Source organism: Pongo abelii, chromosome X (genome assembly GCF_028885655.2).
Source record: "Pongo abelii isolate AG06213 chromosome X, NHGRI_mPonAbe1-v2.0_pri, whole genome shotgun sequence".
In the NCBI taxonomy this organism is placed as follows: domain Eukaryota; kingdom Metazoa; phylum Chordata; class Mammalia; order Primates; family Hominidae; genus Pongo; species Pongo abelii.
This window is the reverse complement of record NC_072008.2, coordinates 53,284,691-53,298,828: the sequence shown is the minus strand read 5'-3', so window position 1 is coordinate 53,298,828 and position 14,138 is coordinate 53,284,691. Positions and strand designations below refer to the sequence as shown.

Genomic DNA, 14,138 nt, shown 5'->3' with positions numbered 1-14,138 from the left:
TGCATAATTGTAATCATCTCATGCTCACAAGGTACTCTGTTGATATCCCCTGAGTGGGATATATCCCACTCAGAACTGATCAAGCAGAAAAAAGAATCTGTGAACCTGAAGACAGATTATTTGAAAATATACAGTCATGGGGGAAAAATGAAAAAGAAATAAGACAGCTTACGGGATTTACAGGATAGCTTCAAAAGAGCAAATTTTTGAATTACAGAGTTCATGAAGGAGAAGAAAAAGACAAAGGAACAGAAAGCTTACTTTAAAAAGTAATAGCAGAAAGCTTTCCAAGTTTGGAGAAAGATACAAAATATCCAGGCATAGGTCAAAGTTCTCCAATCAAATTAAATGCAAACAAGACTATACAAAAACATATAATCAAACTGTCAAAAATCAAGGACAAGCAGAGGATCCTTGAAAGCAGGAAGAGAAAAGTAGCAAATAACAGGTACAGGAGTTCTAATAAGGCTAGCAGCAGATTTCGCAGCAGAGACCTTACAGGCCATGAAAAAGTGAAATGATCTATTCAGTGTGCTGAAGGAAAAAACCTTCCAATCAAAAACTGTACCAGCAAAGCTGCCTTTCAGAAATGGAGAGGAAAAGTCATTATATGAAAAAGACACTTGCACATGCATGTTTATAGCAGCACAATTCACAACTGCAAAAACATGGCACCAGCCCAGATGCCCATCAGTTAACGAGTGGATAAGGAAACTGTGGTAATATATATACCATGGAATACTACTCAGCCATAAAAAGGAATGAAATAATGGCATTCGCAGCAACCTGGATGGACTCGGAGGCCATTATTTTAAGTGAAGTAACTCAGGAATGGAAAACCAAACATTGTATGTTCTCAATCATAAGTGGGAGCTAAGCTATGAGGATGCAAAGGCATAAGAATGACACAATGGACTTTGGGGACTCGGGGGAAAGGGTGGGAGGGGGTGAGGGATAAGAGACTACACATTGGGTATAGTGTATACTGCTTGGGTGATGGGTACACCAAAATCTCAGAATTCACCACTAAAGAATTTACCCATGCAACCAACCACCACCTGTTCCCCAAAAACCAACCGAAATTTAAAAAAAATAATTAAAAAACAAAAAATGAATGAGAGACAAGAGACTTTCCAAGACAAACAATAGCTGAGGCAGTTCATTGCCACTAGATCTGTCTTACAAGAAATGCTAAAGTTAGCTTGTCTAACCCGCCTTATTTTGTTGTTGTTGTTCTGTTTTGTTTTTAAGTTTTTAGCAGCCTGAAGCCACGGTTTTTAGTTTCTGTGTCTAGTGATAAGCAGAAAAGAGGGATGAGGAAGGGGCTTAACTGGCTCAACCAGAAACAGAAACTAAGAACTCATGACTGTATTCGTTCCCTTGGACACCTCTGTGCTAAAGAGAGTTTTTCAAGCTGCAAGAAAAGAATGCTAATTAGTAACACGAAAACATATGAAAGTATAAAACTCACTGGTAAAAGTAAGTATACAGTCAAATTCAGAATACTATAATACTGTAATGGTGGTGTGTAGATTGCTTATACATGTAGTATAAAGGTTAAGAGGTAAAATTATTAAAATAATATCTACAATAATTTGTTAACAGATACACATTATAAAAAGAAATAAATTATACCATCAAAACCACAAAATGTGGTGAGGGGGTGGAGCGAAAGTGTAGAATTTTTTAATGCACTCAAAGTTAAGTTGTTACCAGCTTAAAATAGCCAGTTACAAGATGTTTTAGGCTGGGTGTGGTGGCTCAGGCCTGTACTCCTAGCACTTTAGGAGGCCGAGGCAGGAGGACTGCTTGAGTTCAAGGCAGGAGTTTGAGACCAGCCTGGGCAACATAGCAAGACCCCATCTCTAAAAAAAAAACTTTAAAACTTAGCCGGGCGTGGTCGTTGCATGCCTCTAGTTGCAGCTATTCAGGAGGCTGAGGTGGTAGGACTGCTTAAGCCCAGGAGGTTGAGGCGGTGGGCTGTGATTGCACCACTGCACTCCAGCCTGGGTGACAGAGCAAGACTCTGTCTCAAAAATAAATAAATAAATAAAATTTATAAAATAAAGAAGTAATATCAGTCATTCTCAAACTCTTCCAAAAAACTGAAGAAGAAGGCATACTTCCAAACTCTTTTTTTTTTGAGACAGAGTCTCGCTCTGTCACTCAGGCTGGAGTGCAGTGGCGCAATCTCAGCTCACTGCAATCTCCGCCTCCCGGATTCAAGCAATTCTCCTGCCTCAGCCTCCTGAGTAGCTGGGGTTACAGGCGCATGCCACCACGCCCGGCTAATTTTTGTATTTTTAGTAGAGACAGGGTTTCACCATGTTGGTCAGGCTGGTCTCAAACTCCTGACCTTGTGATCCACCTGCCTTGGCCTCCTAAAGTGCTGGGATTACAGGCGTGAGCCACCGCGCCCGGCCCCAAACTCTTTTTATGAGGCCAGCATTACCCCGATACCAAAGGCAGACAATGACACTAGAGGAAAAGAAAATTACAGGCCAATATCCCTGATGAACAGAGAAGCAAAAATCCTCAACAAAGTACTGGAAACCATATTTAACAGTACGTTAAATGGATCATTTACTATGATCAAGTAGGATTTATCACAAGGATGCAAGGTTGGTTCAACACATGCAAATTAGCAGAATGAAGGACAAAAACCATATGTCAATAGATGCAGAAAAAGCATTTGGCAAAATTCAACATCCCTTCATGATAAAAACTCAAAAAACTAGATTAGGAGAAATGTACCTCAACATAATAAATACCATATATAACAAACCCACAGCTACCATCATACTCAATGGTGAAAAGTTGAAAGCCTTTCCTTTAAGATGAGGAACTCTATTCTACAGAATACTAGAAGTTCCAGCCAGAGGAATAAGTCAAGAGAAAGAAATAAAAGGCACCCAAATTGGACAAGAAGAAGTAAAATTGTTCCCATTTGCAGACGACACAATCTTATATATAGAAAATACTAAAGACTCCACCAAAAAACTGTTAGAACAAGCCTGGGTGCAGTGGCTCATGCCTGTAATCCCAGCACTTTGGGAGGCCGAGGCAGGCAGATGGCTTGAGGCCAGGAGTTCGAGACCACCCTGGCCAACATGGTAAAACCCCATCTCTACTAAAAAATATAAAACTTAGCCAGGTATGGTGGCACACGCCTATAGTCCCAGCTACTCGGGAGGCTGAGGCATGAGAATTGCTTGAACCCAGGAGACAGGGGGTGCAGTGAGCTGAGAACATGCCACTGCACTCCCACTTAGGCGATACAGTGAGACTCTGTCTCCAAAAAAAAAAAAAAAAGAAAAAAGAAAACCGTTAGAACAAATAAATTCAGTAAAGTTGCAGGATACAAAATCAACATACAAAAATCAGTAGCATTTCTATACACTAACAACAAACTATCTGAAAAAGAAATCAAGAAAGCAATCCCATTTACAATAGCTACAGAAAAAAAGTAAAATACTTAGGAATAACCGGGCGCAGTGGCTCATGCCTGTAATCCCAGCACTTTGGGAGGCCGAGGCGGGTGGATCACCTGAGGTCAGGGGTTCGAAGCCAGGCTGGCCAACATGGCGAAACCCCGTCTCTACTAAAAATACAAAATTAGCAGGGTGTGGTAGCACACATCTGTAATCCCAGCTACTCAGGAGGCTGAGGCAGGAGAATCGTTTGAAACTGGGAGGCGGAGGTTGCAGTGAGACGAGATCGCGCCACTGCATACTCCAGCCTGGGCAACAAGAGCGAAACTCCATCTCAAAACAAAAACAAAAACAAACTTAGGAATAAATTTAACCAAGGAGGTAAAAGACGTGTACCCTGAAAACAGTAAGACATTGATGAATGAAACTGAAGATGATACAAATACATGGAAGGATACCCTGTGGTCATGAATTGGAAAAATTAGTATTGTTTAAATGTCCATACTACTCAAAGTGATCTACAAATTTAATGCAATCTCTATAAAAGTTCCATGTCATTTTTTACAGAAAAATACTAAAATTTGTATAAACCACAAAAGACACCAAATAGCCAAAGTAATCTGGAGCAAAAAGAACAAAGCTGGTAATCCCAGCACTTTGGGAGGCTGAAGTGAAAGGACTGCTTGAATCTAGGAGTTTGAGACCAGCCTGGGCAACACAGTGAGACCCTTGTCTCTACAAAAAAATTAAAAATTAGCTGGGTGTGGTGGTGTGCACCTGTATGTAGCCCTACATACTTGGGAGGCTGAGATGGGAGGATTGCTTGAGCCCAAGAGTTCGAGGTTGCAGTGAGCTATGATCACACTGCTGCACTGCAGCCTGGGTTACAGAGCGAGACCCTGCCTCAAAAAAACAAAAGGCATTCAGACAGGAAACAAAAAAGTGAAACTATCTCTATTTAGAGATAACATGATCTTGTATATTAAAAAATCCCAAGGAATCCACCAAAAAACTATTTGAACTAATAAACAAGTTCAGCAATGTCATATGATAGAGGATCAATAAACAAAAATCAATTGTATTTCTATGCACTAGCAATGAACAATCAAGAAATGAAATTAAGGGCTGGGGGCAGTGGCTCATGCCTGTAATCCCAGCACTTTGGGAGGCTGAGGTCGGGTGGATTACTTGAGGCCAGGAGTCCGAGACCAGCCTGGCCAACATGGCAAAACCCCATCGCTACTAAAAATACAAAAATTAGCTGGGTGTGGTGGTATGCACCTGTAGTCCCAGCTACTTGGGAGGCTGAGGCACAAGAATTGCTTGAACCCGGGAGGCGGAGGTTGCAGTAAGCTGAGATCACGCCACTGCACTCCAGCCTGGGTGACAGAGTGAGACTCTGTCTCAAAAAAAAAAAAAAAAGAAAGAAAGAAAAATAAAGAAAAAATTTGAAGGCCAGGCACGGTGGCTCACGCCTGTAATCCCAGCACTTTGGGAGGCCAAGGCGGGCAGATCACGAGGTCAGGAGTTTGAGACCAGCCTGGCCAACATGGTGCAACCCCGTCTCTACTAAAAATACAAAAAATTAGCTGGGTGTAGTGGCGGGTGCCTGTAATCCCAGCTACTCTGGAGGCTGAGGCAGGAGAATCGCTTGAACCCTGGAGGCGGAGGTTGCAATGAGCCGAGAGCGCACCACTGCACTCCAGCCTGGGTGACAGAGTGAGACTCTGTCTCAAAAAAAAGAAAAAAAGAAAAAGTCCAGCTAGGTGCAGTGGTTCACACCTGTAATCCCATGAGTTCAAGGCTGCTGTGGGCTATGATGGAGCCATTGCACTCTAGTTTATTGCACTCTGTTGCAGGTCTAGCAACAGAGCAAGACCTTGTCTCTAGAAAACAAACCCCTGACTCTGAGATAAAAGCATGAGGAAATTAAAAATTATTTTAATTTAAAAATTTTTTAAAATTAAAAAACATCCCATTTTAAAGTAGTATCAAAAAGAATAAAATGCCTAGGAATAAATTTAACAAAGGAACTGCAAGACTTGTACACTGAAAACTATAAAACACTCCTGAAAGAAATTAAAGATCTAAATAAATCCCATGTTCACAGACTAGAAGACAATACTGTTAAATGGCAATACTCCCCAAGTTGATATACAGATTCAACATAATCTCTATGAGAATTTCAGCTGCTTTTTTTTTTTTTTTTTAAGAAATTGATAAGCTGCTGAGTTTGGTAGATCATGCCTGTAATCCCAGCACTTTGGGAGGACGAGGCAGGAGGATTGTTTGAAGCCAGGAGTTTGATATCAGCCTGGGCTACAAAGCAAGACCCTGTCTCTACCAAAAAAAAAAAAAAAAGCAAAGAGGATCACTTGAGCCCAGGAGTTCAAGGCTGCAGTGAAGTATGATCACACCATTGCACTCCAGCCTGGGCAACAGAGAAAGATCCTATCTGTAAAAGAAAAAAAAAAGAAAGAAATTGGAAAGCTGATCCTAAAATTCGTATGAAAATGCAAGGATAGCCAAAACAATCTTGAAAAAGAACAAAGTTGGAAGACTCTCACTTCTTGACTTCAAAACTTACTACAACTACAGTAATTAAGACAGTGTGGTCTAGCATAGTGACAGACATGCAAATCAATAGAATAGAATTAAGAGTCCAGAAGTTAACCTTTATGTTTATGTTTATGTTTTATGGTCAATTCTTTATTTTTTTCAGAGATGGGGTGTCACTATGTTGCCCAGGTTGGCCCTGAACTCCTGGGCTAAAGTGATCCTCCTGCTTCAGCCTCTCTAGTAGCTGGGACTACAGATGGGTGTCACTATGCCTGGTCTATGGTCAACTGATTTTTGACAAGGTTGCCAAGACAATCCAATGGTAAAAAGAATATTTTTCAACAAAAGGTGCTGAGAAAACTAGATATCCATGTCGGAAGAATAAACCTGTATCCCTACTCTCACACTATACACAAATATTAACTCAAAATGGGCTGGGTACAGTATGTCTGTAATCCCAGCACTTTGGGAGGCTGAGGTGAGAGGATCACTTGAGCCCAGGAGTTCGAGACCAGCATGGGCAACATAGAGAGACCTCATCTCTACAAAAAACACAAAAATTAGCTGGGTGTGATGGCTCACACTTGTAGCGTCAGCTACTCAGGAGGCTGAGATGGGGGGATCACTTGAGCTTAAGAGGTCAAGGCTGCAGTGAGCTGTGATTGTGCCACTGCACTCCAGCCTGGGTGACAGAACGAGACCCTGTCTTGAAACAAAAATAACTCAAAATGGATCACTGTCCTAAATGTAAGAGCTAAAACGATAAAATTCCTAGAAGAAAACATAGGAATAAATCTTTGTCACCCTGAGTTAGGCGACGATTTATTGGATATAACACCAAATGCCCAAGTGACAACAAAATAGGTAAGCTGGACATCACTGAAATTAAAACCTACTGTACATCAAAAGATACCATCAATAAAATGAAAAGAACCCACAGAATGGGAGAAAATATTTATAATTCATTTTATCTGACAAAGGACTTATATCCAGATACATGAAGAAGTCCTGGCCAGGTGCAGTGGCTCATGCCTGTAATCCTAGCACTTTGGGTGGCCGAGGCAGGTGGACTGCCTGAGCTCAGGAGTTCAAGATCAGCCTGGGCAACACGGTGAAACCCCATCTCTACTAAAATACAAAAAAAAAAAAAAAAAAAAAATTAGCCAGGTGCGTCGTCGTGTGCCTGTAGTCCCAGCTATTCAGGAGGCTGAGGCAGGAGAATTGCTTGAACCCAGGAGGCGGAGGTTGAAGTAAGCCAAGATCACGCCACTGCACTCCAGCCTGGGTGACAGAGTGAGACTCCGTCTCCAAAAAAAAAAAGAAGTCCTGCAACTCAATAATAAAAAGACACATAATCCAATTAAAAATGGGCTAAGAATTTGAATAGATATTTCTCCAAAGATATACAAGCATATAAAAGGACATTCAATATCATGAGTTATTAGGGAAATGAAAATCAAAACTACAATGAGACACCACTTTCATACTCACTAGGATGGCTATAATAAAAAAGACAAATGAAAAGTGTTGATGAGGATATGGAGAAATTGGAACCTTCATACATTGCTGATAGGACTGTAAAATGGCATAGCCACTTTTGCAAACAGTTTGATAGCTCCTCAAAACATAAGGCGGGGCACCACGGCTCATACCTATAATCTCAGCACTTTGGGAGGCCGAGGAGGGCAGATCACTTGAGCCCAGGAGATCAAGACCAGCCTGGGCAACATGGCAAAACCCCATCTCTACAAAAAATACAAAAATTAGCCAGGTGTGGTGGCACGTGCCCATGGTCCCAGCCACTCAGGAGGCTGAAGGGGGAGGATCACTTGAGCCCAGGAGGCGGAGGTTGCAGTGAGCCAAGATTGGGACACTGCATTCCAGTCTGGGTGACAGAGTGAGACCCTGTCTCAAAAAGAAAAAAAAAAAAGTTAAACATAGAGCCACCATATGACAGCAATTCCACTCCATGTTCAGAGAAACATTAGTCATATTGGCCAACATGAAAGCAACTGAACTGACCAACTGAGGAACGGAGGTAGATCCATATGACAGAATATTATTTGACAATAGGAAGGAATGATACATGCAACAGCATGGATGGACCTCAAAACATTATGCTAAGCGAAAGAAGCCAGCCAGCAAGACCAGTATCTTGTATGATCTCATTTATATGGAATATCTAGAATAGACAAATCTCTAGATAGAGACAGAAAGAATATTAGTGGGTGGCTAAGACTGGGGAGAAGACTAATGGGAAGTGACTGCTAATGAGTATGAAGCTTCTTTGGTGGGGGTGCGGGGGTGAAAATGTTCTAAAATTGATCATGTTTGGGAGGCCGAGGTGGGTGGCTCACTTGAGGTCAGGAGTTTGAGACCACCCTGGCCAACATGGCAAAACCTCGTCTCTACTAAAAATACAAAAATTAGTCAGGCATGGTGGTGTGCACCTGTAATCCCAGTTACTCGGGAGGCTGAGGCAGGAGAATCACTTGAACCCGGGAGACAGAAGTTGCAGTGAGCCGAGATTGTACCACTGTACCCCAGCTTGGGTGACAGAGCGAGAGTCTGTCTCAAAAAATAAAGATAAATAAATAAAACTACTGAACAGTATACTTTTATTATTTATAGTAATATTTATTATTATGTTAACAGTACCCTTTAAAAGGGTGAATTTTACTCAGAAAGTTGAGGCCAGAGGATCACTTAAGCCCAGGAGTTCAAGTCCAGCCTGGGCAATACAGTAAGACCCTGTCTCAAAAATAAATAAATAAAAGGTGAATTAGATGGTATGTGACATGCATCTCAATGAAGTTGCAACGAAAAGATGGAAGAAGTAATAGAATGTCTGTGTGCTAATAAGAATGATCTTGTAGAGAGAGGGGAAAACTGGTGGAACCATGTCCTCAAGTAGGTGAGAGAGGATGGGATGGAGTGCCAAAGTGGAGAGACTGGATTTTGATGACAGTAGGAGCACCTCACGTAGAACAAAGAAGGCAGAATATGTGCATAGATGCTGTGTGGTGGTTGGATGTGGTGGTGGGAATCTGCAGATGTTTTATTCCAATGGTTTTCATTTTTTCAGTCAAGTAGGAAGCCTGAGTGTAAGGACAGGGAAGGAAATGTTGAGGATTTCAGGAGAGAAGGTATGAAACAATCATCATCTAGGAGGGTAGGAAAGGAAATGCAATGGAGCAGGTAGAGAGCTGGATTTAACCAGGGCTGAGGCAGTGCCCAGTAAAGTGGATGGTAAGTACGCTGAAGTGGCAGAGGGTGAAGGGAAGTGAGACTGTCTGCCCAGGAATGATTGTAACAGTGGCTCATAGAATCTAAGCTGATTAAAGGAGGGACATGGGAGCATGGGGGAAGTGAAAGGGAGTGAAAATGTTCAGTCCCAGTGGGATTGAGGGATTGCTGGAGTTGGAGTACTAGTAGGTGTGAACTAGAAAAATAGGAGGTACTGGCTAGAGAACAGGATGCCTGAAACTGAGAATATGAAAACAATGCAGTCACAGGTACTGACAAGAACAAGGGTCAGGCTTGGCACAGTGGGTCACACCTGTAATCCCAGCACTTTGGGAGGCCCAGGCGGGTAGACCACTTGAGGTCAGGAGTTCGAGACCAGCCTGGCCAACATGGTGAAACGCAGTCTCTACAAAAATTAGCTGAGCGTGGTGGCAGGTGCCTGTAATCTCAGCTACTCTGGAGGCTGAGGCAGGAAAATCACTTGAACCCAGGAGGCAGAGGCTGCAGTGAGCTGAGATCGCACCACTGCACTCCAGCCTGGGTGACAGAGTGAGACTCCGTCTGGAAAAAAAAAAAAAAAAAACAAGCTTCAGACTATTGGGAGTAGGTAGCTGAGGTGGGGTTAAAAGGCAGGATCATTGTAGGGTGGCAAATCACAGAACTGATAGAACTGATAGATGAAAATATTGGAAGGACCAGCTACACAGATATTAAAATCACCAAGAATTAGGACTGGACCAGTGTTAAAGAGAATGACAGTGAGATCATAGCTAAACTCATCTAGAAATAGTAATGACGGGCAGATATGGGTGTATGTCTGTATATGATGATACAGAGTGGTAGCTCATGGTATATTCTGATGATATGAGATTTACAACAAGGTTGTTCATATTTATATAATCCCAACATATTTTACGAAGGAAAAAAGGGGAACTATAGTGGAAAAACCTGACAGACACCACCTTAAACAAGGACTCAAAGTCAACAAAACCAGTAAAAGGACAAAATGACATCACATGCCTCCTGATAGGAAGCACTGAAGACATTTCTCTTCTGCGGTATTCTCACCAAAATTACATAACTTGAATATAATCACAGTGACACTTGAGACAAACCCAAATTCTATGAAATAACTGTCCAGGAGTCTTCTAAATGATCAAAATCATAAAAGACAAAGAAAGACTCAAGAACTGTTCCATATTGGAAGAGTCTAAGGAGGCATGATAACTAAATGTAATGTGGGAGCCTGAACTGAATCCTTGAAAAGAAAAGCGGCACTAGTGAAAAACTGATGTAATCTAAATAAGCCCTGTACTTTCGTTAAGAGTACAGGCAAGACCTCATTTTATTGTACTGCACTTCACAGATACTGTGTCTTTTTCTAATTGAAGGTTTGTGGCAAAGTTGTATTGAGTAAATCTATTAGTGCCATTTTTCCAACAGTATGTGCTCCCTTAGTGTCTCTGTCTTACATTTTGGTAATTTTCACATTTCAAACCTTTTCTTATGTCTGTTATGGTGATCTGTGATCAGTGATCTTTTTTTTTTTTTGAGACAGGGTTTCACTCCTGTCACTCAGGGTGGAGTGCAGTGGCGTGATCTCAGCTCACTGCAGCCTTTGCCTCCTGGGCTCAAGCGATTCTCCTGCCTCAGCCTCCCTGAGTAGCTGGGACTAGCGGCGCACGCCACAGCACCCAGCTTAATTTTTGTATTTTTTGTAGAGTTTCACCATCTTGCCCACGCTGGTCTTGAACTCCTGAGGTCAAGCAATCCACCCACCTCGGCCTCCCAAAGTGCTGGGATTACAGGCGTGAGCTACCGCACCCTGTCTAGATCAGTGATCTTTGGTGTAACTATTTGTAATTGTTTTAGGGCACCATGAACTGTACCCATGTAAGATGGCAAACTGAACTGACAAATATGTATGTTCCGACTGCTCGACTGACTGGCTATTCCTCCGTCTCTCTCCCTCTCCTCGGGCCTCCCTATCCAAGACATAACAAATTGAAATTAGGCCAACTAATAACCCCACAATGGCTTCTAAGTATTCGAGTGAAAGGAAGTGTCTCAACATCTATCACTTTATTTTTTATTTTTATTTTTTTGGAGACAGGGTCTTGCCATGTTGCCCAGGCTGGTCTCAAACTCCTCGGCTCACACAATCCTCCCGCCTCAGCCTCCCAAAGTGCTGGGATTACAGCCATGAGCCATTGTGCCCGGCCTTCAACATCTCTCACTTTAAATCAAAGGTTGGAAATGATTAAGCTTTGTGAGGAAGGCACGTTGAAAGATGAGAGAGGCCAAAGGCTAGGCTTCTTGCGCCGAACAGTTAGCCAAATTGTGAATGCAAAGGAAAAGTTTTTGAAGGAAATTAAAAGTGCTACTCCAGTGAACACATGAGTGATAAGACAGTGAAACAGTGTTATTGTGGATATGGAGAAAGTTTGGGTGGTCTGGCTAGACAATCAAATCAGCCACAACATTTCCTTAAGCCAAAGCCTAATTCAGAGCAAGGCCCCAACTCTCTTCAATTCTATGAAGGCTGAGAAAGGTGAGGAAGCTGCAGAAGAAAAGTTGGAAGCTAGCAAAAGTCAGTTCATGAGGTTTAAGGAAAGAAGCCATCTCTGTAACATAAAAGTACAAGGTGAAACTGCAAGTGCTGATGTAGAAGCTGCAGGAAGTTATCTAGAAAAATCTACCTAAGATAGTTGGTGAACAACAGATTTTCTTTTTCTTTTTTTTTTTTTTTGAGATGGAGTTTTGCTCTTGTTGCCCAGGCTGGAATGCGGTGGTGCGATCTCGGCTCACTGCAACTTCTGCTTTTGGGTTTCAACTGATTCTCCTGCCTCAGCCTCTTGAGTAGCTGGGATTACAGGTGCCCGCCACCACACCCAGCTAATTTTTGTATTTTTAGTAGAGACAGGGTTTCACTATGTTGGCCAGGCTGGTCTCAAACTCCTGACCTTGTGACCCGCTCGCCTCTGCCTCCCAAAGTGCCGGGATTACAGACGTGAACCACCGCACCCGGCCAACAGATTTTCTTTTTTTTTTTTGAGACAGAGTTTCACTCTTGTTGCCCAGGCTGGAATGCAATGGCATGATCTCGGCTCAGTGCAACCTCTGCCTCCCAGGTTCAAGTGATTCTCCTGCCTCAGCCTCCCGAGTAGCTGGGGTTATAGGCATGCACCACTACACCCAGCTAATTTTGTATTTTTAGTAGAGGCGGGGTTTCTCCATGTTGGTCAGCCTGGTCTCGAACTCCCAACCTCAGGTGATCCGCCCGCCTCAGCCTCCCAAAGTGTTGAGATTACAGGCGTGAGCCACCGCACCTGGCCAACAGATTTTCAGTGTAGCTGAAACAGCCTTATATGGGGAGATTATGCCATCTAGGACTTTTATAGCTAGAAAGAAGTCAATGCCTGGCTTCAAAGCTTCAAAAGACAGGATGACTCTCCTGTTAGAGGCTCAGGCAGCTGGTGACTTTTAACTTGAAGCCAGTGTTCATTTTACCATTCTGAAAATCCTAGGATCCTTAAGAACTATGCTAAATATACTCTGTGCTCTATAAATGGAGCAACAAAGCCTGGATGATAGCAAATCTGTTTATAGCATAGTTTATTAAATATTTTAAGCCCACTGTTGAGACCTGCTACTCAGATAAAAAGATTCCATTCAAAATATTACTGCTCATTGAAAATGCACCTGATCACCTAAGAGCTCTGATGGAGATGTACAAGGAGATTCATGCTGTTTTCATGCCTGCTAACACAACATCCATTCTGCAGCCCATGGATCAAGGAGTAATATTGACTTTCGGGTCTTATTATTTAGGAAATACATTTCATAAGGCTATAGCCGCCACAGACAGTGATTCCTCTGATGGATCCGGGAAAAGTAAATTGAAAATCTTCTGGAAAGGACTCACCATTCTAGATGCCATTAAGAACATTTGTGATTCATGGAAGGAGGTCAAAATATCAACATTAACAGGGTGTAGAAGAAGTTAACTTCAAACCTCAGGGATGACTTTCAGGGGTTTCAAGACTTCAGTAGAGGAAGCAACTGCAGAGATGGCAGAAATAACAAGAGAATCAGAATTAGAAGTTGAGGCTGAAGAAGTGACTGAATTGCTGCCATCTCATGATCAAACTTTTTTTTTTTTTTGAGATGGAGTCTCGCTCTGTTGCCCAGGCTGGAGTGCAGTGGCGTGACCTCAGCTCACTGCAACCTCCGCCTCCCAGGTTCAAGGGATTCTCCTGCCTCAGTCTCCTGAATAGCTGGGACTACAGGTGTCCGCCACCACGCCTGGCTAATTTTTCTGTATATTTAGTAGAGAAAAGGTTTCACCGTGCTGGCCAGGCTGGTCTCAAACTCCTGACCTTAGGCAATTCACCCGCCCTGGCTTCCCAAAGTGCTGGGATTACAGGCATGAGCCACTGTGCCAGGCCCATGATGAAACTTTAATGGAGACTGGGCAACAAAGTGAGACCCTGTCTCCACAAAAATTAAAAAAAAAATAGCTGGGCATGGTGGCACATGCCTGTGGTCCCAGCTACTCCAGAGGCTGAGGCAGGAGGATTACTTGAGGCCAGGAGTTCGAGACTAGCCTGGACAACACAACAAGACCCCACCTTTGCAAAATTTTAAAAATTGGCTGGGCATGGTGGCATGCACCTACAGTCCCAGCTACTTGGGAGGCTGAGGTGGGAGGATTGCTTGAGCCTGAGGGTCGAGGCCGCAGTGAGCCGTGATTGCGCCACTACACTCTAGCCTGGGTGACAGAGCAAGACCCTGTCTCAGAAAAAAAAAGAAAAAAAGTTAGTGGATGAGGAGTTACTTCTTATGGATGAGCAAAATAGTGATTTCCTGGGATGGAATCTACTCCTGGTGAAGATGCTGTGA

At 42.8% G+C, this 14,138-nt stretch overlaps 1 protein-coding gene across 5 annotated transcripts in view; it reads right to left on the bottom strand.

The window, feature by feature from the left end:
• The window catches only part of KANTR (KANTR integral membrane protein), a 33,532-nt gene that overhangs the window by 14,681 nt on the left and 4,713 nt on the right, over positions 1–14,138 (bottom strand). For 4 of the 5 annotated variants that reach the window (XR_008518075.2, XR_008518076.2, XM_054544585.2 and 1 more), the window contains one exon: positions 13,162–13,298. The exons of the other annotated variant lie outside the window; for it this stretch is intronic. The gene's annotated coding sequence lies outside the window, so the exon portion shown is untranslated. The remainder of the gene's footprint in view (positions 1–13,161; positions 13,299–14,138) is intronic. 5 annotated transcript variants of the gene reach the window in all.